This window comes from Macrobrachium nipponense, chromosome 11 (genome assembly GCF_015104395.2).
Source record: "Macrobrachium nipponense isolate FS-2020 chromosome 11, ASM1510439v2, whole genome shotgun sequence".
Classification (NCBI taxonomy): domain Eukaryota; kingdom Metazoa; phylum Arthropoda; class Malacostraca; order Decapoda; family Palaemonidae; genus Macrobrachium; species Macrobrachium nipponense.
In genome coordinates this window covers 14,422,941-14,450,595 of record NC_061087.1, presented here as the reverse complement: position 1 = coordinate 14,450,595, position 27,655 = coordinate 14,422,941, and the positions used below count along the sequence as shown (strand labels likewise).

The following is a 27,655-nucleotide window of genomic DNA, read 5'->3' as shown; positions in this document are numbered from 1 at the left end:
TACAGTTATGCACAAATCCTTTATTATGTTCTTAGATTTTATGTATTTTTTATGTATTCTATATGAAATGTTTCCTTTAGTATTTACTCAGCACAGGAACTTTGCATTTTTGTTTATTCCCATTTGTTTACTTGCTTTCTTTGCATTAGTTGTGCTTCCACTCATGATTGTACAAGCATGTGTTCATATGCTTTTAAGTCAAAGACACTTACTTAATAGTCATTCTTATATCACTAAAATGCTGTATAAAAAGCACTCAAATAAAGTAAGTATGAAATTGACCATTTTCATTTACTCCTTATACCCTGAAGTCCCATTGACTCCCTAGGGAGTAAACCTTTATATTCCATGAAAATACAAATAATCAAAAAATTCCAGTAGTAACAGGTAAATCAAATATATAAAAAAACTCTTCGAATTGGTTATCAAAAATCAAAACATAATAAAGCACATTGGTACCAGCTGGGTTAAGTTCTCCATTTTCATTATTTTATATTTTCTTCTCTTAATAGTTCTACATTTTCCTTCTTTATTTTATAGTTTCTTCCCTTAATAGTTCTACATTTTCCTTCTTTATTTTATAGTTTCTTCTCTTAATATTACTACATTTTTCTTCTTTATTTTAAAGTTTCTTCTCTTAATAGTTCTACATTTTCCCTCTTTATTTCATAGTTTCTTCTCTTAATAGTTCTACATTTTCCCTCTTTATTTTATAGTTTCTTCCCTTAATAGTTCTACATTTTCCTTTTTTATTTCATAGTTTCTTCTCTTAATAGTTCTACATTTTCCTTCTGTATTTTATTGTGTCTTCTCTTAGTAGTTCTACATTTTCCCTCTTTATTTAATAGTTTCTTCCCATAATAGTTCTACATTTTCCTTCTTTATTTTATAGTTTCTTCTCTTAATAGTTCCACATTTTTCTTCTTTATTTCATAGTTTCTTCTCTTAATAGTTCTACATTTTCTTCTCCCTCCTCTGAGAATCGCTATGGAATCAGAAACTTATTCTTTCATTGTACGTTTTCATCATTATGAACATCATAATCCTGTCATTATCCCAACAACCATTATCGTACCCTTGAGTGCTTAAAGTGACCATGTGACGTGTAAGCTGGTGACCTATTTACGTCCGTAATTATTATATAATAAACCAATAATTAATTTTTACCTTTTCAGATATATTCACACGCAAAAAATCTTTCATAAATCTGTTATACTGTTGAGTCTCGTGAAATTCTGACATATTACTAGCCTCAACGTGATCGTTTTGAACTAACTGTTGTTTACCTTAAAGTGAAAAAAATATTCATTCTCAGGCCAAATGTATAGAAGCAATTTATTTCTACAGTATTTTCTTGCTACAGTATCGTCATGGAGTTTTAGTCTGGAAAAAGTCTGTCGTCAGGGAATTAAGAATTCTTGAGTGATCATTCACAGATACTGTATTCTTTACCTTTTGTCGTTTTTAAGTAATTCTGTTCTCAACTTTGAATGGCTGTTGCCTGTTACTCTTGTTTTAGTAATCATTCATTCAAAGAACCATCCGTAATGTACGCGAGAGAGAGAGAGAGAGAGAGAGAGAGAGAGAGAGAGAGAGAGAGAGAGAAGCTTGTGAGTAAGAATCGATTAATATTCCCAGATGAGACCCATGTTAAATAGTAAGATGAAAGAAGCTCTTACTAAACATCATAAGCAATTAGAACGTGATGATCCACGTTTGCTTAATTTTCATCAACAGTATCTTTCCTTCAGTGACAGTGGAACAATGCAAAAGAACATGAGTATATACTTTATTCACATGTATATCAGCACGTACGGTTACCCAGAAAGATAAGGTAATTTTCGATAAATAATCTTGCCTATTTCATTCATTCTACGTCATCTCTGTTGATCTGCAGCTTCCTTAAAGCAACGCAACACATTGTTTCTAACATTCACAGTAAACAAACATTCATAGAGAGCAAGATTTAAAAGACATTCCATTAAACAAAATGAACGTGTGAAAAGCAAAACAAGAGAAATAAAATAAAATCATAGCTGCATCACAAAACAAACAAATATATTTATAACCTTAAACAACGATACGGGTCAGAAATACTGTTAGGCAGGTGAACATCGCTTCGAAGGTTTTGATACAAATGAACTTCTAGCAACTCATTCACCATGTGTACATTTCATCCTTTCTACGAATTTTTTTTTACCATCATCAACCGTTAGTGTTCATTGCGCTGCTTGTTGTCAATCACGCACTCAATCACACGAATAATCTCGAGCCATAAAGAACCATTTAAATCACATGATTCACATCCCACATCCAAACAATGGCGTGAGCAGGGAACGTTCGCTGTTTAGGACGCAGAAGAAGAATGGAGGTCGTGATTTGCCTTTTTATCATCATGCTTCCCCGTCGGGAGGTGCCTGAACTCCTGCTATTAACAATAAATATCCTGTGCAGTTTACTGCCTCTGTGTATTGCACGGCTTAGTCTCATTTCCTTGGAGATAATAATAATAATAATAATAATAATAATAATAATAATAATAATAATAATAATAATAATAAAGAAAGTCTCACTCATTGATGTCGCAATACCATGGGACACCAGAGTAGATGAGAAAGAGAAAAAGTTGTTAAGTATCAAGACCTGAAAATAGAAATAAGAAGGATATGGGATATGCCAGTGGAAATTGTACTCATAATCATAGGAACACTAGGCACGATCCCTAGATCCTTGAAAAGGAAAAACTAGATACCGAAGTAGCTCCAGGACTCATGCAGAATAGTGTGCATCTAGAAACAGCGCACATAGTTAGAAAAGTGATGGAGTCCTAAGGAGACAGGATGCAACTCGGAACCCCACACTATAAAAACCACTGAGCCTAGTATAATAATAATAATAATAATAATAATAATAATAATAATAATAATAATAATAATAATAACCAGTCGCATTCCAGTGATATAGTAGTAATAATAATGACTGCTTATGGTGATATCAGCATTTATCATGATAATAATACTATTTACGGATAACCAATAAAATTACTGGAATTATTATCAGAAATTGATCAATAGAAAAAAATATCCTACATACTTTCTTCTGATAATCTTATAAATTATTGACGCCTTCTTCCTAAAACCTGTTAGAAATGATAATCTATTAATATACTGACGTCATCTCCGAAGTCTATCAGACACGATAGAATGACGATGATCCTGACATGAAATCAAGTTATTTAACTGAATATGAGACAGAATGAAACTTCAAGTTATGAATTTCAGATTTCCAGTAGAATTTTTCAGTCTTATAAAAAAAATAACTTAAGAAACCCATAAAATATAAAGTCATTCAGAAAACATTCATGCTTGTCTTCTTGAAACACTCCCGAGTTTCTAGACTTTTCGTGAACGCTCGCTACGCCCTACGTCACACGAGAGAGAGGGCTGGGAGGGGGAGGAGGAAGGGTAGGGGGTGGGATGGAGGAGGATGATTTGATCTCCTCCCCTGCAGACACATAGCGTGACCCCGAAAGGTCGCGGTGATTAGAGCCACGGAAGGCGGAGGTTGTTGGTGGCAGGTACGCCGTTGCCATGGTTACCGATCCCAAACCGTTCAATACAAGTCCCATCATGCATTAGGGCAATTAGCTCTTCTCCCTGACCTTCTCCGAAAAGGCTCATTCATAGGATGTTAACAATGCAAGTGAGATATATATGTATGTATGTATGTATATGCATACATACATACATACATACATACAATTTGCACTAGGATACGACGGTTTCTAATGCAAATTGCGTTTGAAAAGAACGCACATTTATATATATATATATATATATAATATATATATAATATAATAGAAATATACATACATATATAGGATGTTAACAATGCAAGTGAGATATATGTATGTATGTATAATATATATAATATTAAATATATAATATATAATATATATATTATATATAAATATATTATATATATATATACCATACATACGTACATTGCTACATTACAACCATACATATTTCACTTGCCATTGTTAACTCCTAATTATATATATGCGTGTGTATGCATAAATATAAATATATTATATATTATATATATATATATATATATATTTCCTATATATATATATGTATATTTCCCATTATATATATAACTATATATATATATACAGTATATATATATATATATATATATATTTCTACTTTATATATATAAATACACGTGCTTTCAAAGCAATTTGCGCTAGAAAGCGTCGATTTGTGTTAACGAACCGGTTAAAATGTAGTTGAACTGAATAAGAAAAGTGGGCCTATCTGGAGCGAAATTCCTGTCTATTACAGATAGACTATAATTGCCTGACTCGTTTTTTATTTAGTTCTGTAACACACTTTTGCATTTTGAGAAGTAGTATACGATATTTTTTCTGTTATGAAATCACTGACGTTAAAAATATATATACCGTGTAATTGGATATAGAAATGTAAACTTGAGTTCAATTGATTAATGATTCGGAAAAATGTGAGTACGTGCAAAAAAAACGTTGTAACCTTTATAACTGTTTGGAATTTTCCTATATTTCTGTGCATCTGACTGTACATACATACTTTCATACATACATCTTTCCATGCATCTAACTGTACATAAATACATGCATACATACATACCCACATTTTTCCATGCATCTAACTTTACATATTACATACATACATGCATACAAACATATTTCTAAGCATCTAACTTTAATTAATACATATATGCAAGTATACATACGTTCACACATCTTTCCATCTACTTAACTGTACATAAATACATACATATATGCACACTTCTTTCCATGCATCTAATTTTACATAAATACAAACATACATACAACTTTCCATACAACTAACTGTACATACATACATACATGCACACCTTTCCATGTATCTAACTGTAAATACATAAATACAAATAACTTTCCATGTGTCTATCTGTATATAAATACACACAGCTTTCCATGCATCACTGCGTACATAGATACATATATACAATATTTTCATGCATCTAACTGTACATACAAACATGTATATATACATACATCTTTCCATGCATCTAATTGTAAAGACATACGTACATAAATAAAGGTTTTTCCCACGAAGGAAAAAATGAAAAAGCGAGATAGCCGAGTACTTTCGGTCCTGTTCAGACCCTTTACTAAGGGTCTGAACAGGACCGAAAGTACTCGGCTATCTCGCTTTTTCATTTTTTTCTTCGTGGCAAAAACCTTTATTTATACATAGCATCACGTTTTATATACTTCGTGATCAAGTTATTCATATACATACATATATACAAGTAAAATTAGTTGTAACTTTTTTTCTCTCAGCAGAGAAAGGGTAACATTAAACTTACTCGGATAGCTTAATCATAAAATCACTTCTACGATGACAAGAAAGATCTTATATTGTTAATGTATTAACATGTAACTAATTACGAAAAAAAAATAAAGAAAAATAATAGATAAAATCAGACGTCAACCTCAAAAGACCCAGCCTAAGCTATATTAACTCTTAGGCCTAATGTTACCTCCACCTGTATATCAACGTGCTTTGATCTTTTGTACCAGTTTTTGAAAATTGGAGTGGAAATTTTTATTATTATTTATTTATTATTATTATTATTATTATTATTATTATTATTATTATTATTATTATTGTATAAAGTTTAACCAGAATGAATATATGTAAAATTAAAAATTTCCACTCCAATTTTCAGAAAAGAACAGAGGACTGGCACAACAAACCAATGCACGGACAATACATGAGACAGACTAAAGAACTAGCCAGCGATGACACATGGCAATGGCTACAGAGGGAAGAGCTAAAGAAGGATACTGAAGGAATGATACAGCGGCACAAGATCAGGCCCTAAGAACCAGATATGTTCAAAGAATAGACGGAAATAACATCTCTCCCCATATGTATGAAATGCAATACGAAAAATGAAACCATAACCACATAGCAAGTGAATGCCCGGCACTTGCACAGAACCAGTACAAAAAGAGGCATGATTCAGTGGCAAAAAGCCCTCCACTGGAGCCTGTGCAAGAAACATCAGCTACCTTGCAGTAATAAGTGGTACGAGCACCAACCTGAGGGAGGAATGATAGAAAACGATCAGGCAAAGATCCTCTGGGACTATGGTATCAGAACAGATAGGGTGATACGTGCAAATAGACCAGACGTGACGTTGATTGACAAAGTCAAGAAGAAAGTATCACTCATTGATGTCGCAATACCATGGGACACCAGAGTTGAAGAGAAAGGGAGAGGGAAAAAAAATGGGTAAGTATCAAGATCTGGAAAATACAAAAATTTTAAAAGAAGGATATGGGATATGCAGTGGAAATCGTTACCCATAATCATAGGAGCACTAGGCACGATCCCAAGATCCCTGAAAAGGAATCTAGAAAAACTTGAGGCTGAAGTAGCTCCAGGACTCATGCAGAAGAGTGTGATCCTAGAAACGGGGCACATAGTAAGAAAAGTGATTTTCGGGACAGCCTAAGGGGGAAGGGCATGGACTTTTTTTTGCCAAAAAAAACCCGGAACCCCACACTATAAATACCACCCAGTCGAATTGGAGGACTGTGATAGAGCAAAAAAAAAAGAAATAATAATAATAATAATAATAATAATAATAATAATAATAATAATAATAATAATAATAATAATATTAATAATAATATATGGGGCAGAGGAAAATACCATCAGCTTCCTCAAAAAAAAAAAAAATACAATGCGCAACTGGAATACAATACTTACAAGCTCTGGAATAAGACTAGCAGAGGTTAATATCTGGAGAAAGGGATCTTCCAGGGCGACTCACTGTCCCCACTACTCTTCGTAGTAGCCATGATTCCCATGACAAAAGTACTACAGAAGATGGATGCCGGGTACCAACTCAAGAAAAGAGGCAACAGAATCAACCATCTGATGTTCATGGACGACATCAAGCTGTATGGTAAGAGCATCAAGGAAATAGATACCCTAATCCAGACTGTAAGGATTGTATCTGGGGACATCAGGATGGAGTGGAATAGAAAAATGCGCCTTAGTCAACATACAAAAAGGCAAAGTAACGAGAACTGAAGGATAAAGCTACAGATGGGAGCAACATCAAACACATAGATGAGACAGGATACAAATACCTGGGAATAATGGAAGGAGGAGATATAAAACACCAAGAGATGAGGACACGATCAGGAAAGAATATATGCAGAGACTCAAGGCGATACTCAAGTCAAAACTCAACGCCCGGAAATATGATAAAAGCCATAAACACATGGGCAGTGCCAGTAATCAGACAAGCGCAGGAATAGTGGAATGGACGAAGGCAGAACTCCGCAGCATAGATCAGAAAACCAGGAAACATATGACAATACACAAAGCACTACACCCAAGAGCAAATACGGACAGACTATTACATAACACGAAAGGAAGGAGGGAGAGGACTACTAAGTATAGAGGACTGCGTCAACATCGAAAACAGAGCACTGGGGCAATATCTGAAAACCAGTGAAGACGAGTGGCTAAAAGAGTGCATGGGGAAGAAGGACTAATAAAAGCAGACGAAGACCCAGGAAATATACAGAGACAGGAGAAAGACAGAAAGAACAGAGGACTGGCACAACAAACCAATGCACGGACAATACATGAGACAGACTAAAGAACTAGCAGCGATGACAATTGGCAATGGCTACAGGGGAGAGCTAAAGAAGGAAACTGAAGGAATGATAACAGCGGCACAGATCAGGCCCTAAGAACCCAGATATGTTCAAAGTACGATAGACGGAAATAACATCTCTCCCATATGTAGGAAGTGCAATACGAAAAGTGAAACAATAAATCACATAGCAAAGTGGAAGCCGGCACTTGCACAGAACCAGTACAAAAAGAGGCATGATTCAGTGGCAAAAGCCCTCCACTGGAGCCGTGCAAGAAACATCAGCTACCTTTGCAGTAATAAGTGGTACGAGCACCAACCTGAAGGATTGATAGAAAACGATCAGGCAAAGATCCTCTGGGACTATGGTATCAGAACGGATAGGGTGATACGTGCAAACAGACCAGACGTGACGTTCGATTGACAAGGTCAAAGAAGAAAGTATCACTCATTGATGTCGCAATACCATGGGACACCAGAGTTGAAGAGAAGAGAGGAAAAATTGGATAAGTATCAAGATCTGAAAATAGAAATAAGAAGGATATGGGATATGCCAGTGGAAATCGTACCCATAATCATAGGAGCACTAGGCACGATCCCAAGATCCCTGAAAAGGAATCTAGAAAAAACTAGAGGCTGAAGTAGCTCCAGGACTCATGCAGAAGAGTGTGATCCTAGAAACGGCACACATAGTAAGAATAGTGATGGACTCCTAAGGAGGCCGGATGCAACCGGAACCCCACACTATAAATACCACCCAGTCAAATTGGAGGACTGTGATAGAGCAAAAAAAAAAAAAAAAAAAAATAATAATAATAATAATAATAATAATAATAATAATAATTAATAAGGGTCTGACTAGCTGACTCAAAGTTTATTTTCCATATTTGTATTTGAACTTACTTGCGCTTTCTGGAAGATCTTAAGTGAAAAATATGAGACTAAGAAATGTTTCAGGTCCTTCCTTATCATTTTAAAAATTATCATGTTTATTAAAATAAGCATTAAAAAAAGCTTTATATATATATCATACTATATATATATATATATATATATATATATATATATATATATTGCACACATTTCACATACATGCATACAATTAATATGCATACAAACATACACATATATATATGTGTATGAAATGAGAGAGAGAGAGAGAGAAAGAGAGAGAGAGAGAGAGAGATAGAGAATGTCTGTTCTAGTCTAGAAGTAAGTACTCAATAATGAAATGTTCATGTAATTGTAGTATTACTTATAATTTCTCAACACGAAAATCTACGTTAAAACGCATTAGCATCTAAAAAGAGATAATAGCTTTAAGGCCAAATTATGTAGGGTGTTACCGAAGGGCTTTAGGAGCATATATATAGGAGGTCACTGAACTTCCTTGGCCAGCGATCGCCCTCTCTCTCTCTCTCTCTCTCTCTCTCTTTCTGTGTGTAGTGTGTGCGCGCGTGCGCATACATTCATTAAACTACATCTATTTACCTCGCTATCGCTCGATCTCTCTCTCCCGCCCCCTTGATTTCGTAACTTCAAACAGATTCATTTTTCCCAAATGAATACATTTAATCTTATTTCATCTTACCGTCTTTCACTTTCACTTTGAACAGTTCTGATCTCATTTAAAACATCGTAGCATTTCAAAACTGTTAAAATGTTTTTCAAAGTTGTGAACGAAAGTTTTTGGTGTGGTTCGTTCATGATCTTGTATTGATGTATAAATCATCCATGATTTTGTTTTGATGAATGAAGGTTTTTTTTTATTTTTGGATAATCTAACGTTGTTCCGAAAATATCTATTCGCCTGACTTTTCTTCAGAAAAGGAAGCGAAATTTCTTACCGTTCTCATTGTCGTTCTTAAATACTGTCGATCAGTTTCCTTTCCAATAGTATTTTCCGTTTCTGCATTGGTATTTTACGAGTGTGAATGAATAAACGATATTATTTTTTAATGAGGACAACTTTCTTTGAAAGAAAGTCTCATCTCTCGACGTTTTTCAAACGTTAAAAGTTTTTCATCAGCACGCACGCTTTCCCTGTTAACTCTCGGCGCGCGTCAATATAGCTAAATATAGCTTCTAGACAATCTCTTTTAAAACTGCACTGTAAACCCTATTAACGGATCTTGTTCTTTTAAAAGTCAGCCTGTGCCGTTATGTTTTTTCTCTAGCTGTACTGTTAAGAAGTCATATTCACGTGATTTTCTATATTATTATTATCATTATTATTATTATTATTATTATTATTATTATTATTATTATTATTATTATTATTATTATTATTATTATTAGAATATCCGATGCAATGAAGCAATAAACAACGAAGAAAAATGAGAAATTTGCGAATTACGAACTTGGTAGATAGTTATTCAACGAGACATGGATCTTAAAAATAGTATCTACTTTGGTCTCCTTAAATGCATAAGCCTCTCTTCATCGATACGATTACTGTCAAGAAGATCTGGTGTGAAAAAACCTCAGGTGCTGTATTTTCTTCATGCTTTATTGGAAATGTGATGATAAATTTGCAAAGATGGTGATTACGATACTACTACTACTACTACAACAACAACTACTATTACTACTACTACTACTACTACTTCTACTACTACAGCTAAAGATAATAATAATAATAATGATAATAATACCAATAATCACTCCTGTGACTTGAGTATTAGTGTTGGTCCTTGTAACTTACGGGTCAGCAATTCAAAACCCCAAAGAGGAGCATTGTCTTAATAATAATAATAATAATAATAATAATAATAATAATAATAATAATAATAATAATAATAATAATAATAATAATAATAATAATAATAATAATAATAATAATAATAATAATAATAATAATAATAATACTTTTAGGAAAATCAAAACAGAAGCCTACAATCACTCTTCTTACAGTGAAGCTCTGCCCATAAGCGTACTAACTGGCAATTTTTATATCAAACGCATAATGCTAACTCCTACAACTATTCCTGCTAACGATTTCAAGAGTTCCCGACATTTTCCTTTTTCAGTGAATTTTTCGTTTTATTTACTATCGTAGCGATACGTTACAAAATCTATGGACGTGAGTATTATACTTGAAAAGGCTGCCAACATTTGTAACTAGGCTATTACTTTTTTCTTTTAGTGTCATTTGAAAATATAGGTCTATGACTATAAGTCAGTTCACTACTGGACTTTGCCACGTTACTATTGTGATTTACGTTTAAATGTTATTTCCATAACAGCATGAAAAAAACTCTCATGAATGACAGTATAGTGAATTGTTCATTCTTTGCATGCTATGAAATTCACTGAACCTTATCCACTCCGGTTCTTTAGATCAGACGAACACTTGATACAAAATAATCGTATGTGGTCAGCAATGTAAAATAAACTTACCTATATCATGTCTAAGGTAGATAGACGATTTGTCAGACAAACCTCCATTAACATTTTGCTTAAGCATCAAAGATAAACTTATTTCTGTCTTGACTGCAACGTCCGTTGGGAGGGGATGTAAGCGAGCCACGTCAATAATCCACTAATCTTGGAGAAACATAGGCCTAATGCAACTGGGTCAAGGACTTCGATGCAACATAATTACATTTCCTTTCTCTCTCTCTCGTCGTATCCATCTACATAAGGTTGTTCTGCTGATGCTAAGCTGCCAAGCGATGTCCTTTATCGAAACATGAGACTATTCTGGTTAACGGTCTATAGACTAATTAGAGATAAGGTGACGTCACTGCCGTGGATCTCCCGTTTTCAGTCTATACTCTACTCTCACGAGTCGGTTGACTTTTCCCGCCCATGAGTAACGTCATCAGCACAGGTGACTAAATTAAGGAAACTATTCTTTCGTGTTTCTAATGCGTTTTAGACTGTCATTATGGAATATATATTCTTTCTTCTCGTATATAATTCCGAAACAATTATCTGATATTATATGTCAGTAATCGTGCTTAATTTCTGTACATGAACTTTAGTTTCCTCCTTGACTCTTGATCCGAACGATCTAAAGCCAGTTTTTCAAAATGTTTCGTATATCTTTCATGAATTGAATCTTTTCCTCGCCATTCTTTCTATAGTAATAAATGTTTGCTTAATAACGATATTCTTATAGTGGAAACGCATTTTCATTTGTATAATGGTGAACGGAAATTACTGGAAGTGTTGCTGTATATCCTCTCAATCTAATACTTCCATATTCAACCAAGAATGTTTTTGATTTTCCATTTCCTTTTCCAGGGCTATTGATGAATGATCAGTCTTACCACCTATACACTGAAATGTTTAACATACACCTTTACGTTCATTCCCCTGTCAGTACTCCTTACACCCAAAATATTAGACGGACAATTCATCTTATCTACATCAATTTTCTATCCTTTCAACCGCATTCAACAGCTTATCTCATTTCCTCGTCGCATTACTTCCTGATTTTTATCAGTGATAATTACTTCAATGGCACCAATTATAAAAAGGATATGCTGAAGTGTCTGATTTATGAAAACTAAATTGAAACAGCACGAAATACTTCAAAATTGGTGTTAGAATTTCAAAGGTCAAAATAATTCAATCCTGATTGCTGACTTAGTTACTCTAGTATTTTAAAGCCTAAAACTGTTCTCCGTTTTGTGACATTTCAACGTGTGAACGCACCCTCCCATCATTAGTACGATTAGGGGGAAATGAAAAATCTGAAAGTTTCTGAAACTTAATCGTTTAATTTGGATTCTAATTAGTAGGACGACTTTGGTCGTTTGTTGAAGACTTATTGAGTTACTTAGTCTGCGATTTTTAAGTCTGTATTTCTTTCCCTAGTTCCATCTCTCTCTCTCTCTCTCTCTCTCTCTCTCTCTCTCTCTCTCACTGCTACTTTTAACTGCGTATTTTATTAGAAATTATTTCCCTGTGTGTGTTCTTAAATGCATGTTCGTTATAATGTTACCAATTTTGGGCATACGTTATGATACTGATATTTCTTATACATGTGTTATGAAACCAATTGCTCATGAACGTATTTGTTTGAAAGTCAGTTTTATATACTCAGTTTTCATTAGAATAATTTTTTTAAATGGATGTTTGTCGTTATGAGATCCTACATTCGAAATGTGTCTGAAATATACTTCGAATGTTTCCACAAAATATAAAGTTCTAATATTTAATCGCCCATCGTACAAAAATTCAGAACGAAATGTGTGATCTCACTAATTATTTCTATATTATTATTATTATTATTATTATTATTATTATTATTATTATTATTATTATTATTATTATTATTATTATTTAGAGGATGAGCCCTATCCATATGGAATAAGCCCACAGGGGCCCTCGATATTCAAGCTTCCCAAGAATAAATGTAGATTAAAAATAATTAAGGTAATGTAAACCAACAAAGAAATAAACTCGTATATAAAACCGAAGAAATGAATGAAAATAACAAGACTAAATCAAAAGCGTAAAAACTGGTTTAGTTTTCCCGTCAGCGGAAAACGGTCTCTCAGTTTCTCGTTTCGTCGGATTTCCTGCGTTTGATGCCTTCCGTTCCTTGCTTCATTTCGCGTCATTCAAATCATTTGCGTCGCGGTTTACGACATCTTCAAGCTCCAATTGTCATTAATTGACCTCTTGTAAAATGACTCGGGTCATAATAGGCGTTTGAAAAACGGCAATTTGGAGAATGAGACGAGTGTGCCTGGTGTTTTGAAATGTGGCGTGGAAATGCCGTAGAGTTTAAGGTTTTATTTTTAATTTTTCTCCGTTTTATACATAATATAAAGTCGTTTCTCTTAATAAGGCGTGGATCCCAGAATAAGAAAGGACGATGATCATTGGCACATTCCCGTACAGATAACTTCAGCAATTCCTGGCTGCTTTATATACACATATTATACTCTCTCTCTCTCTCGCACACAATATATATATATATATATATATATATATATATATATATATATATATATATATATATATATATGTATATATATATATATATGTGTGTGTGTGTAGTGTGTGTGAGTTAATATATATATATATTATATATATATATATATATATATTATAATAGTATTATATATATGACTCATATCGGTTCGAACCCAGGTCTTCAATTGAAAAGGAAGGTCGCCCTTGCCTGAAAGACCTGGGTTCGATCCCAAAGAAATATATTTATTTCTTTTCCAGGCGTGATGATGTGTTGATATATATACGTTTATATATATATATATATATATATATATATATATATATATATATATATATATATATATATATATATATATATGTATAATCTGTATTTAAAGACCTGTAGAAAATTATGATATAAAATACCAAGTATCAGCCGGCTTTGTGCATTAGTATATATACAGATATCTTTCGTTCATCACATACTGTGAAAATGTGATCATGATAAGCAAAAGAGTTGGTGTTTGGTCGTCTCTTTTCGAACATGAACCCTATTCATATGGAACCAGCCCTCAGGGAGCCACTGACCTGAAATTCAAGCTTCCAACGAATATGGTGTTCATTTTGAAAAAAAGTTAACGGGAGGTAACAGGAAATACAGAGAGAAGAAATCAATTAATAGGAATGAAAGAATAAGTTAACAAATAATTAAACAAGAATGTGAGTATATTATCAAAATACTATGTATGTTCAGTTATTATGTAATTATTAATACGTCCAGTCATTATCAAAGTCTCCCATGGTATTGCAACGTCTACGACACGAGATGAGACGGAAAAGAAAAAGTGAATTAGAAAAAAGAAAAAAAATCTCCGAAGAATCGTTGCTATGGCAACGAAGAAATTCTCTGGAGCAGACGAGATACATCATCGTCTCTTCTCGAACGTAGCAACAAAGACTAAGTACGCAAAAGGAAATTGAAGAAATGAGGGGAAAGATAAGGAAAAGCAACAATGCAATGAGATGAAATCATCAAGACGACGAAAACGTTTAATGAAGGGAGGGGAATGGGAGAAAAATGGAGACGCAGAAGAAAAGGCAAAACAAGAAAGATAAGGGAAGGGGTGTTGGACTCGAAATGAAAGAATTGAAAAAGGGAAATGTTGGGACTGGGAAAATAAATGAAGACAGAAGGGAAAACTGAGATAGAAAAAAAAGGGAGAAACTGTAAGGAGAAATATAAAATAAAAGTAAAGATGAAAATAGAGAAAATAAATGAAGAGAGATTGCGCAGCGATGAATAATGAAAAATAAACAAACCTTGTTAGTAGTTAAACATGCATGGATACTTGAGAACTGCAAAGACTTTTAATGGTTACTGGCGTTTGTCAAATGTGATTTGACACGAAACTGAAATTCATTACAGTAATATTAATCACAATAACTGTGTAACCTGTGTTTTTTTGTTGTGCCAAATAACGTCTCACCATTATGCATTGCAGTTTCTGTAGATGTAAAGTCATGCTCAAATCTGAGGAGAAACGATTCTGTTTGTGTCGTCCAAAATCCCAAACAACCTAATGTTGCCAAGATGTGTTAAACTTTTTTTTTTATTTCCAACGTCATACATGTCGAGAAGTTTGCGAATTCACAGCTAGCACTATTTTCCCTGTGGCAATATAAAAAAAAATATATACTTTAGTTTAACCAGACCACTGAGTAGATTAACAGCACTCCTGGGGCTGGCCCGAAGGATTAGATATTTTTACGTGGCTATAGGAACCAATTGGTTTCCTAGCACCGGGACCTACGAATCACATTATATCGAGAAATGAATTTCTAATCACCAGAAAAATACATTCTGGTGATTGCACGTTGGCAGAGCGGGGAATCGAACCCGCTAATACCTAATCGGCAGGCTAGCGCGGTCGTTGACCACTCGTCCAACTAGGAACTAATGCCCTTTAATGTCTTGGTAAAATTCGTAATCTTTGGGATTTGAAGTGATTTTGACGTTGCTTAGCTCAAAGCATTATACAGTTCTTGAAGCACCCGATGTAGTACTGTCAGCCGCTGTCAGCAACGACGTCACATGGACGATTAAGAACTCGGTAGCAACTTGTATTCGTCTTGATGTGACTCATCTTCTCAACCGGTTTACCCAAGTCTTCATTTCACGAAAACATTTCTACCGTTAAGGGCCGCTTCAGTTACCTTTTTTTTATTTGCTGGCTTTCTAATAATAATAATAATAATAATAATAATAATAATAATAATAATAATTTGAATTGCCAAGGCACTTTTGATAGCTTCGCAGTCGTATTTCTTATTAGTTCTTATGGACATTTATGATTCGGAGAAATCTATAAAATTAGTGCTGGATTATGATACTTCATCATTTGCATGACAAACATTTTTTATCGTAATTATTAAACTAAGGGACAGATCTGTCTTCTTCCCCTTGGGATATTATATTGTTATGCATGTGTGTGTGTATATATATATATATATATAAAAAAAATATATATTAATTTAAAATATATATAATAATAATATCAGTTTTAGGAAAGCAGTTCCAAAACGCCTCCTGTTCACTGCAGAGACCTTTCTGCCTTCCCCTTCCCCCCTTCTTCTAAAAGACACACACACACACACACACACACACACACACACACACACACACATATATATATATATATATATATATATATGTATATATATATATATATATATATGTGTGTGTGTGTGTGTGTGTGTGTGTGTGTGTATGATAATGATTATCTTTACTATTCATATCATAAATCTCATTAATAAAACTACTAAAAAAGCAGTAATAAGCAGATCTTACGGAGACTGCAAACCTCGGTCAAGGCTGTGCTGTCCACGTCCACCCTCTTCCCGAATAAGGTCTCTTCTTACCAAAAGGAACATTACTATCTCTCCCAAAATGTAACCACTTGTCCTCATTACTGAGAACCGCCTTGGTAACATTTATTAATAATTCATATTTTAAAAATTTTATGAATTATATTTGCCAAACATACAAACGAACAAACAGGACAGTAACAAGGCGCCGACAAGCTCGTCGGCAGTCTATAGAAGGATTATCAATATGGTTCGTTCGTCTTATCGTTGACTACATCTTACATCAAAGCGAGAATTTCATCCAACCGGGTTCCTCTCTCTCTCTCTCTCTCTCTCTCTCTCTCTCTCTCTCTCTCTCATTCGATAGATAGGAAGGAGGAAGTGAAAGTTTATAAGACGATTTCCTATCGCGTTCCAACTCCAAATGAGAGCAATAAAACGGCTACAGACAGAGTAAGAAGCTGGCTTAATAAAGGGGATGGGGGGAGGGGGTAGGTGGGAACGGTGTGTGTTTGGGTAGGGTGGGGTGGGGTTGGGGATCTGGTCCATTGAACTGATAAAGTGGGCTGGAGTACCGCAGACGATGTACTGGTCTCGCTCCGTTCAGCTGTAATTGTTTACGGAAATGGCAGTGTTATGTTGACTGCTTAACTCTTGGGGACCTTAATTGAGAACTCCAGGTGTTGGTTGTGTGTACTTTGTCTTTTTTTATTGGAATTTATTTTAATAGCTTTGTGTGTACTTTATCTTTTCCTCTCTGAGTTTTTTAATAACTTTGTGCACTATTTTCTTTCTCGGAGTTTTTGTTAATAGCTTTATGTACTTTATTTTTCTCTTGGTTTTTTTAATAGCTTTATGTACCTTATACTTTATCTGAGGGTTTTAATTGCTTTATGTACCTTATACTTTATCTGGGGGTTTTAATATCTTTATGTATACTTTATTTTTTCTCTCGGAGTATTTTTTGAATAGCTTTATGTACCTTTTACTTTATCTGAGGGTTTTGATAGCTTTATGTACCCTTTTCTTTCTCTGAGAGTTTTAATAGCTTTATGTATACTTAATTTTTTCTCTCGGAGGGTTTTTGAATAGCTTCATGTACCTTTACTTTATCCGAGGTTTTAAATAGCTTTATGTATACTTTAATTTTTCTCTCAGAGTTTTTGTTAATAGCTTTATGTACTTTATTTTTCTATCTCCGAGTATTTTGATAGCTTTATGTAATTAATTATTTCCTTCTGAATTTTTAATAGCTGTGCACTTGATTTTTTTAAAATGGCTTTATGTGCTGTATTTTATCTCTGGATTTTTTCTTAATCGTCAAGGGAACTTGAAATATAGCGTCCATTGAAAACTGGAGGTGGTATTCTATTAATTTACTTTAAAACGTTAAGATATTTATATCTTTCAGGGAGATTATATGTTTATAGAAATGATAGTTTTATGTTGAATGCTAAGCTTTAAGATATTGCACACGTTTGTCGTATTACTTTCAATTTTTTTTCTTTTACTTGAATCTTTAACGTTTTTATGTTAAGCTGATTGTAGGCTATAATTTTACCTTTGAAAGCTTTGCTTACCGACCAGAGTACTTAATTAAATTTTTCTTTCAATGTCTTTATTGCATTCAATATTTCACTTTGGTGTTGCTTTGAATAATAAGACAAGTTCACTGGTTACTTACATTTAAAAAGGAGAGAGAGAGAGAGAGAGAGAGAGGAGAGAGAGCGAGAGAGAGAGAGAGAGAGAGTTTGAGGGTAAGGTGTTTTATAGCAATGTTCCTCTTCTCTTTCATTAAGCTTTATAGCCCCTTTTTTATTCATTTGATTTTAGCTGTTCTTGGCCTTGTCTGAGTTTAAAATAATATTGACACCATCTTCTTCCTCACCATCTGTGTCACTCTTCTCAATATTAGTTGTTTTCGTCACTATTATTATTGCAACCATCGCTAGCATTATCAATATTGCATCGATCATATTTATTGTCGTTTCACCTATCACCAACATTAAAATTACACTTATCAATATTGCAGACATCACATTTATTGTCATTGCAGCTTCACCATCATTATCATTACAGTTATCAATGTTGCAGTTATCACGTTTATTGACATTGTAGCTTCGCCATCATTATCATTACAGTTATTAATATTACAGTTATCACACTTATTATCATGGTAGCGTCACCATCATTATCATTATAATTATCAATATTTGCAACTATCCCAGTTATTGTCGTTGCAAATATAACTTTATTATTATCCCTATTATTAAAACTTCCATCATCAATACCGTAAATATCACTATTATTTGAACAAAGCACGCAACGACTTCCGTGCATTTCGTACCGATCGCTTGGCTGCGCGCACGTACGAACGTTCTCTTTGGGGTACGACTGCACGTGTCTCCTAATCCCGCGAGAGAGGTCGTGCCGCCAACGGGTGCGAATCCGTTCTTCGGAGGTTGCGCGGAAGTCCTTTGTTATTGCGCTGCTGCTGAGATCTCTCTAATCAGAGAAAGTCAAGGGGAAGGAAACCTGTGGTCTGGTATCGCTTGAGACAGCTCATTTTTTATTGCCTCTTTCATATCGGTGGTGATCAAGGCGTGGGGAAGACCTGGAGGCGTACTGGCACTCATTCACGTACGCGCAAGCAGGCTAACACACTTATAATGTGTATATATATACATATAAATATGTATGTTTATATATATATATATATATATATATATATAATACATTAAACTGCAAATGTCATTTAATATCTAATTCGCTCTACCTCGGAATTACTATATTTTCATATATGTTAACCGAGAGGGAATTTTTTTTGAGCTAATAATACAGTAATTTCTTAGTTCCTAGGTTCGCGCCCGGGAGGCGACAAAGAGAGAGAGAGAGAGAGAGAGAGAGAGAGAGAGAGAGAGAGAGAGAGAGGCAACACTTTAAAATAAATATAGCAGACCTATCTTCCTTTTAATTTCAACAGTCTGTCATTTCTTTTATTACAAACCTGACAGTTTATTCTGATTAAAAAAACGTAAATTTCCTTATAACAAAATTTAATATAGATAGGTGAGCTTCTCAGTCACTGACAATAGAGCCCATGTGACGTCATAGCTCACAAATAACAATAAATGTTCTTTTTCTTGAATTAGCAAAATAAAAAAATAAAAAATCCTTCTTTGCAACGGCACAAGCACCGGAATTTCATTTCGCCAGAACACTCCTAATGGCAAAATACCACACTAATTACGTGTATTCAGAACGATTAGGCCTACACATATAGCTCTGCATACCGATGAAAAAAAAAAATCCTGTAAAATAAATGTCAGTCTAGAAGAAAGTGTTATTCCTTATACGAATGTCCAATAACTCGCAATGTTCTCGAGAAGCAAATCGGAAAGAAGAAGGAAGAGGAGAAACAAAGAGAAAACAAAGAACATGACGAATTTTCTCATTCAGCCAAGAATAACACTCCAACCCCTCTCCCACCCCTCCGCCGACTCGCCATAGACCAACCCCACCCGACACACCCCTATCCCTGATCCCTATCCTGAATCGATAGCTGTTACACAGCACTCAGCTGTGATCTCGCAGATGCAGCTGTCTTTTTTTAGCATTCCATGTCTGTCAGACCAGCTGTTTATGTAGGGAGGTAGTATTGTTTTCATTCACAACCATAGCTACTTATGAGATCGAACCTGGATATAATTGATTTACAAGGATTTAATCAATACTCCGAGACTGCTGTCTGTCAGCTCTTAAAATCGTTTTGGTTTTTGGATTTCATCATCGTTGGGAAGGTAATTTTTCGGACGTATTTTGTGGTCATCAATACAGTTATTTCAAATGCAATTAATTATTATTATCATTTGTAATGTTGAATGATGTTTCTGCTCCAGCTGCATTCAGTTTATATAGAATTTTCTCCATTTTTCTAATAACAGGGTTACTGCATGGTGCCAGTAACTCACCGATGTTTGTCATTTCCGGAGAATTTTTATTGTTATTAGTATTATTGGCTCAGTTTGTTAATTTTTTACAGGTTTAAACAATCAGTTACTTCCGGATTTGTACGAAATATTTTTCATAATTGGGGTTCCTGACTGACCACAAGAGATGAGATTTTGGGAGGGATAGGAAAGTAACTTTTTATGTTTTTATTTTCAAGGTACCATTTCTTGAGTAAATGATTGTCTTGTTTCAAAAATCCTAGGCCAAAAAAAACCGAAGGCCTATACACCATTACCTTAAGGTTTGGTATCAAAATTAAATCATTGCAACCGTAACTGACTGCAAGTGACTAGGTTTTGGTTTGTTATTGCAACTGTTGTTATTATCAACTGTGATAACTTGTCCAAACGTCCCTGGGCCACAGTTGGTTTGGGTATAATGAAAGTTATTATAACTTATGTAACCCTGTGGTAGGTGTGTAAGAATCCTTCCACCGTAGATCCTGCGTGTCGTAAAAGGCAACTAAAATGACAGCTGCTGCCTTGCAATCTTACTTTGTAGTAAAAGGCTAGGCCCATCGCCAATAACTGTGTAAACTGCTGCATTGCAGGTGGACTGTTTAATAAAAGGGTAGGCCCACCGCCAATTACTGTGGTTGATGACAGCAAGAGCATGGGGTCGTAAAAACCCCATTGTCAAACAATAAACCATGCCTTATGTTGGTGTAGGATGATGCCTTTGATAGCAGGCAGTGGAGAAGGCGCATCAGGCAACCGACCCTTTATTGTAGGCAGAACGGCGGGGAAGAAGAAAGTGATTATAACTTTGCACTATTGTTTTTGCCTTGTAGTCATCTGTTTTCATCCCTCTGAATTTCATTATGGTGAAACCTTAACTGACCAGTAAAGTGACTTTAAACATTTTACACTAACCTTTGGTTACTTCCATTCCACCTTCACGATCTTCTTGCTTTACCATTTATTCAGACAGAAATTCCTGTGCCAATGTTGCAGCTGGTTTGAAAACTTTTAAAACTATAAAAATAAAACAAAAAAAAACTCTGACGTAAGCGAGTGAGCAAAATGTTTTGAAAGTGAAATGCCCAGCAATGACTCCGCGGTAAGATTTCGTAAACTTTAACCTGGCTGGAATAATCCTTTCCATTATTTTAATTTTATTTCCGATATTATTTTGGAAGGAAAACAACACCCAAGCCTTCCTTTTCGGCAGTCCACGCTAGCCTATAAGCATTAACGGTAAATCGTGTATATGATTCATAAGATATTCCCAAAATGAACACAAATATTTATTGAAATAAGCCGCTCACCAAATCTTGACCTTCGATTGAACATACGAGTGTCTGGACGCCTAGACCAGAGTAATAAGCACATAGTATTCTGAATTGCTATCTATTTCTGGCCGCAACAGTATTTGTTAAGCGCTTTGTTGGGGAGTTCCTAATATCATTAAATGAATCATACGCTAAGCTCACTGTTTATTCATATTTGGTCATTTCCAATTTCTTATACAAAAATTTGGTTGCAAATATCATTATAAGATATATAGGGTGATTATTATATGTATATTACAATAACAAAAGGGGTGGACGCATAAACAATAACTTACAAGTAGAAACCCTGTTTGAAGCAAGAAATTAATTCAAAGAGCGCCGGTTTTGTACGTACATCACCATGTATAGAAGCACATTTTATCAAGGTCAAACTCATGCAGATGGGGAAAAAAAACCCGAGTTGCAAGTTACTCATGGGGTTGAAATATTACTTGTTTACATGTCGATTTTCGTGCCAGCGATGGCAAGATATGTAACTTTGTGTTACCAGAAGGAGAATACATTTTAGTCTGTTGAATGTTCAAGGAATCTTTCACTATCCGAGCCTCTGATAGCTCTCTGCTTTTAAAACCGTCAATATAATGCAACACCATACTGCGACGCCGTGTATGGATTTAGATCAACTTTGTTGCGGGTAGAAATATGATGGGGGGTCGTTCTGTCACGGCTAATTCAGAAACGTTTTTGAAAGTTTTTAGTTAACAGCTAATTCCATATTGTGAAGGATCGTGCACATTGCAGTTTATAGCTTTTACAGCTGATATGTTATCGCCCTTTCATTTTTGTTACAGTTTGTTATAATAAAACACTTTCAACCTGGATCAATGAATGACAGGCAACCCGGCACCGTGTTGACCGTTACACTGCCTGCCAGGCGTAAAAATTATATGTAAATATTTCTTTTCTCCAGAGTAAATGAATAATTAATCAGAAAACCCAGGGCACAAATTATCATTATAATGCAATATATCTTATAATAGCTATATAAAAATGACATAGCTTTTGCATTATGAATTTATAATGCATTTCTTCGGCTGTACGAGAACATGCTCACCATTCAAACGAACCAGCAGTGTCTCCCGGCAACACGAGCAGCATTTGAAACGGTGTTGTGCCTTGCTGGAAGTGTGTTGGTGTCTGTGCGTTGTAAATAAATTGACAGTATTACGGTGACTTTGAGCGATTGGTGTGAAGGATACGCATTATTGATACCCAATAGCGAACAAATAGAAGGAGATATATGCAAGGTAGGTTGATCAGTTATGAAGCACTTTCGTCGAAGACAGTGGCTTTGTTTCCCTAAATTTGTCTCCCGTTTCGATTTCGTAGATATGTTTTAATGCGTCAAGTTATTATTGTCATATTATAATTACTGCGGGTGCGATAGGTCATGACACAAACAGGTTGCCACGTTGATGGTTGTGTATATGGCATTTAACAGTCACCTTCCAGAAGAAAATTGGTACGTTTCGTCAAACGTTGTCCCACGAGAGGAATGATGGCATTTGTTATTTAGGCTACACGTTGCTAGAAGAATCCTGGTCTTCTCAAGGTTAAGTTGGTGGTTTCCTCAGTGCGTCCGCTTGGGCACGGCATTTTAATCAGTTGCCATTTTCAAAAAAATAATTGTTACGAAATGGCATGTAGGCTACAACATTGTATTGTCATTGCTTTTTCGTCCTGGAAAAGATTTGGGCCACAGTAGCCCTGAGGGTAATCGGCCATCGGACGGATTATCCGGGTGCGTATGTGGTGAATTTTGGATCCTTGCCTCAGGTTGCTGTCGTTACATTGTAAACGCGAATAAATTCATCCTAGGTACCGGTCATTGCATTCTAAACATTGGAATCAAGCGGCAATTCCAAACCTAGTCTGCTAGTTCATCCTAGACTTAGGTAAGTTAGACATATTTTGTCATTTTTATGTTGATCATACAGAATTTAAATGTAAAGAAACCGGTATGGTGCTGAGGTATCAAAATTGCTAGCCAAGGCAGAGTAGGTCATTAGATTAGAGTTGCTATTAACATTAAATATAAAATTTAGACTACCCTAATAGCCCCTAAGCCATGTAGGCCTATGGTAGATTAGGTAAATATGCCATTGACCGCTACCATTTAGACTCCCTTAAGCCAGTAACGGTAATGATTTTTTATGAAAATTAGAAAGATTATTCATGACGAGTCTTGAAAGAATTTTCATGACAGAATTAGAGAGAATAATTTAATATGTTAATTGAAATACTTCTAGCAGAAAACAGTGTACCCCAACATTTTTATATAATTAATATTGACATCATATTTCCGTGATTCGGGAGATTTTATTCATGGACTAAGCCTAGTGTTGTAGTATTACAACCGAGTGATGGTTTAGAATGGCTAACAGTGGTAGTACTCTAGATAGAGGCTTTGGATGGAATTACACCATTCAGTTATATTTGACGTAAATTATTTTGCCGTGAAAGGACATTTGGGATACAGGAACAATATCTGTCACTCATCCCCATGTAGGGTGAAAGAGGCTATAGGTATAGCAGTTTTTTTCTTTTTCTTTAACGCTTATAGCCAGTGGATAGTGACTGTATGTATTGGTTATGTTATAGGTCTTACACAGAATAGACACCGAATAGCCCTCACAATGGTATGCCCATACAGCTGTTTAAGAAAAAAATTTTCCCCCCAGAAAATTAAAGCAAATTCACAATGATTTCTTTAGTAGCCTCAAATAAAAATCGATGTAGACGTATTGATTACTCGTAAAAGTTAAACGATTTCATGGGATATCTGGTATATTAGACAGGTGTGTTTTGCCATAGCCATATGAGGCTTATTGATAACAGTTTTCATTTTACTGTCATATGACTTGAATTTTTTTTTATGCCATTTATGCAATAACAGGATAAAATTACAGAAATTTTTGTTAATGTTTAGTTATTGTTGAACGATTGTCTATTGGCCATTATGGCGTGATTCAGGCTATGAAATGTGGTTTTATTATTATTATTATTATTAGGCTATGAAATGGGGGTACTATTATTATTATTAAGACAACACATCGGGCAGAATTTCTTGATGAATTATTTATATCTTCAAGTACTGATTGTGTGGCGTAGAGAGCAAGCTTAGAGTTACTGGAATAAAAGCGAAAACAGTGTAGGCCTAAGTTAAGCTGTAGCTGAAGTCTTTCCCGGAAGTGTGCTGTTACAGAAACAACGTTACCGCTAGATTATTCTCAGGCCTGTATATCTGGACTATAATATATATATATATATATATATATATATATATATCTATATATATATATATATATATATATATATATAGGGTTCCTAGTATTTAAAACTGTTCAGTGTTTTTGAAGTAATATATTTTTTCTGTTACACATATATGTACATTATATAATAATTTATCTTGAGCCGCCATTCCCCATAGAGGGGGAGGGACCAGCCCCAGGTGTTTCCCCTTTATTTCTCTGCCAGTAATTTGGGACGGGCCGGCGAACCCCATGACCCATTCCAACCCCAAAAGCTGTTTATTTATTACCATGTACATAATTTACTGGTTAGGTCGACCGAAGGTTTCTTTCTCTCTCTCTCTCTCTCTCTCCTCTCTTCTCTCCATCTCTCTCTCTCTCTCTCTCTCTCTCTCTCTCTCTATATATATATATATATATATACTATATATATATATATATATATTATACACACACGTGTGTATGGGTATGTTCATAATGGGTATACATGAAGGTTTGTCTTACACTGGCAAATGACTTTTGCCACCCCAATAAAATTCTGTTGAGTCGTTTTGTAGTTTCTGTAAACTTTACGTTTACTACAAATCCTCTAACGAGAGTTTTATCAGATCGTATAACGCATTTTGTTGAAGCCGACTCTGTGAAGTTATTGGAGCTCGCCATCGTTGTTGAGTTTGCCATTATTATTCAAATTTCCTTGCGTCAGTATTTGGGGAACTAGGATTTGTTGTAATATTATCCGCTGAATTGGAGTATTTTGCAGAAGAGTCCATTGTATTATTATTACCCCCTTTTTTTTTTACCTTGAGGTTTATTACGTTACCGATATTTGTTTTCAGGATTTAAAAACATAAGGAATTAAATTATATTTAGAAAAATAGTTCAGGCAGTGACTGTAGAAAAATGATGTTATTGGTAAATTTGGATTTCGTTAAAATATTAAAATAATGGCGTTATTATACCGCTCTAGTCTGGTAAAATTGTCTGTGAAATAAGTTACGCAGCTGAGCGATGGGCGTAGTTTCAGAGATCAACAAGAGTGAGAGGAAGGAATTGGGGAGATCATCTTGCTAAGTTTGTTTTCACGCCAAGCCTTAATTTCTTAAACTGGCGACAACACTTGGGAACTTGAGACGGTGAGAGGGAGAAATTCGTTAATGTTGTCAGTCATTAATTGAATTATCTTCCTCAATACCTTGTATTTATCAGCATCTCACGATTTATTCGGCTTGTATAAAACTAAACTTGTTACACGAAGCTACGCAGAATTCACATATAGGCCTAACGGCACGCACTGTTTTATTGGACATTAAAATCATTCATAGTTTCTTTTAAGACAAGTTGATCGGAGCACTGCAGGGAGAAGTATAATGCTTGTTTACGTATGTTGTTGACCAGCCGGTGTCAGTGGGCGTCGAGGCAAAACAGGTGTTGTGAGAAGGGAAAGGAGAAGTGTCACCTATCGAAAGTTGCGAGGCGACACTTACCAGTTAGCAAGCTGCCTTTGTAAATTTCACCGGGGGAATCAGAGCCCAACGCCCCCGCCCCCCTCCCCCTCTAATTTACCAGTTTGCAGTCACTTTTGCAAGTCCTTCGGACTCTTATCAATATCATATCTCGACTCGAAAGCGAGAAAGTTGTTGATCTTTGGAGTGGTAGACGAGACCGCCTACGCTGGGCACTTTTACATATGCCCACATGCCCGAGTTACCTGCCACATTTTCTGTATTTTTTTTTTCTTGCTACCTGGATTGCTTTCTTCTATGAACTCGTTTTTTTCGCTTCCTTTTTTTTACAATTTTGTTTGGCCCAGATATGACTTCTTGAAAGCCTTCGCGTAAAAATAAAAAGTTTAGAAGTCAGTTGAAAATTTAGTGTCTGTATTGCATTCGCCCCTTGATGTGTTTTTAAACATTTGTCGGAATTGTTAATAGTGTTTGTAACTGGAATTCAAGGGATTGCAATTTTTAAAATGGAGGATTTAGATATCGACTACAGATCAGTCATACGTCATTCCCTAAAAATTTAAATCTTTGATTGGCAGTTTCTGTATTTACGAATAAATATTGCCGGTAACTGATTAACCCGAATTATTTCCGTAATGTTAATTTTCGCTTCAACAAATTGGGATGTGAAGAGTTTGTTTCGAAAGTCGCATTATTCAAGGAAACATAAAGAAGGGATAGTTAAGACTAATTGATTTTTATTGGTTAATGAAACAGTGAAAGAAAATGAGTGAAATCGAGCAGATACCTGACTAATATTCCTGTTTTCTTGGGCGACGTAAGTCTGTGTTCATCGGGCTGTTGTAATTATAATTCTAGACTATGGGCCTAACGCAGGGTGATGTTAATTGCTTGTGTTTATGTAGCGTTAAATTGAGTTTGTTGATATTGATGAATCCTTTCGTATGGTAATTACAGTTGAAGAAATTTGGGAAGTTATGAAGGAGTAATGATACGAAACAGTTTTTTTTTTTTTCACTGAAGCTACAGAATGGTCACATTCTTTTCATATTCCAACCATTATGCAGCTAAAGAGAGGAAGTTAGTATTTTCGCAATGGTAGGCAGTTGATATATATAAATTCTGCTCACGATTTGTTCTCGACTTCC

At 34.9% G+C, this 27,655-nt stretch overlaps 2 protein-coding genes across 5 annotated transcripts in view; one reads left to right on the top strand and one right to left on the bottom strand.

Moving 5' to 3' along the window:
• LOC135227092 (glutamate receptor ionotropic, kainate 2-like) overlaps positions 1-11,482 on the bottom strand; it is a 40,574-nt gene extending 29,092 nt beyond the window's left edge. The window contains exon 1 of the mRNA XM_064266985.1: positions 11,113-11,482. The gene's annotated coding sequence lies outside the window, so the exon portion shown is untranslated. The remainder of the gene's footprint in view (positions 1-11,112) is intronic.
• An 11,393-nt stretch (positions 11,483-22,875) lies between these two features.
• LOC135226520 (sperm-associated antigen 5-like) overlaps positions 22,876-27,655 on the top strand; it is a 237,453-nt gene continuing 232,673 nt past the window's right edge. For 3 of the 4 annotated variants that reach the window (XM_064266402.1, XM_064266349.1, XM_064266191.1), the window contains exon 1: positions 22,877-23,037. The gene's annotated coding sequence lies outside the window, so the exon portion shown is untranslated. Of the gene's footprint in view, positions 23,038-27,655 lie in introns of all 4 variants that reach the window. The other variant, XM_064266272.1, reaches the window with a different exon arrangement.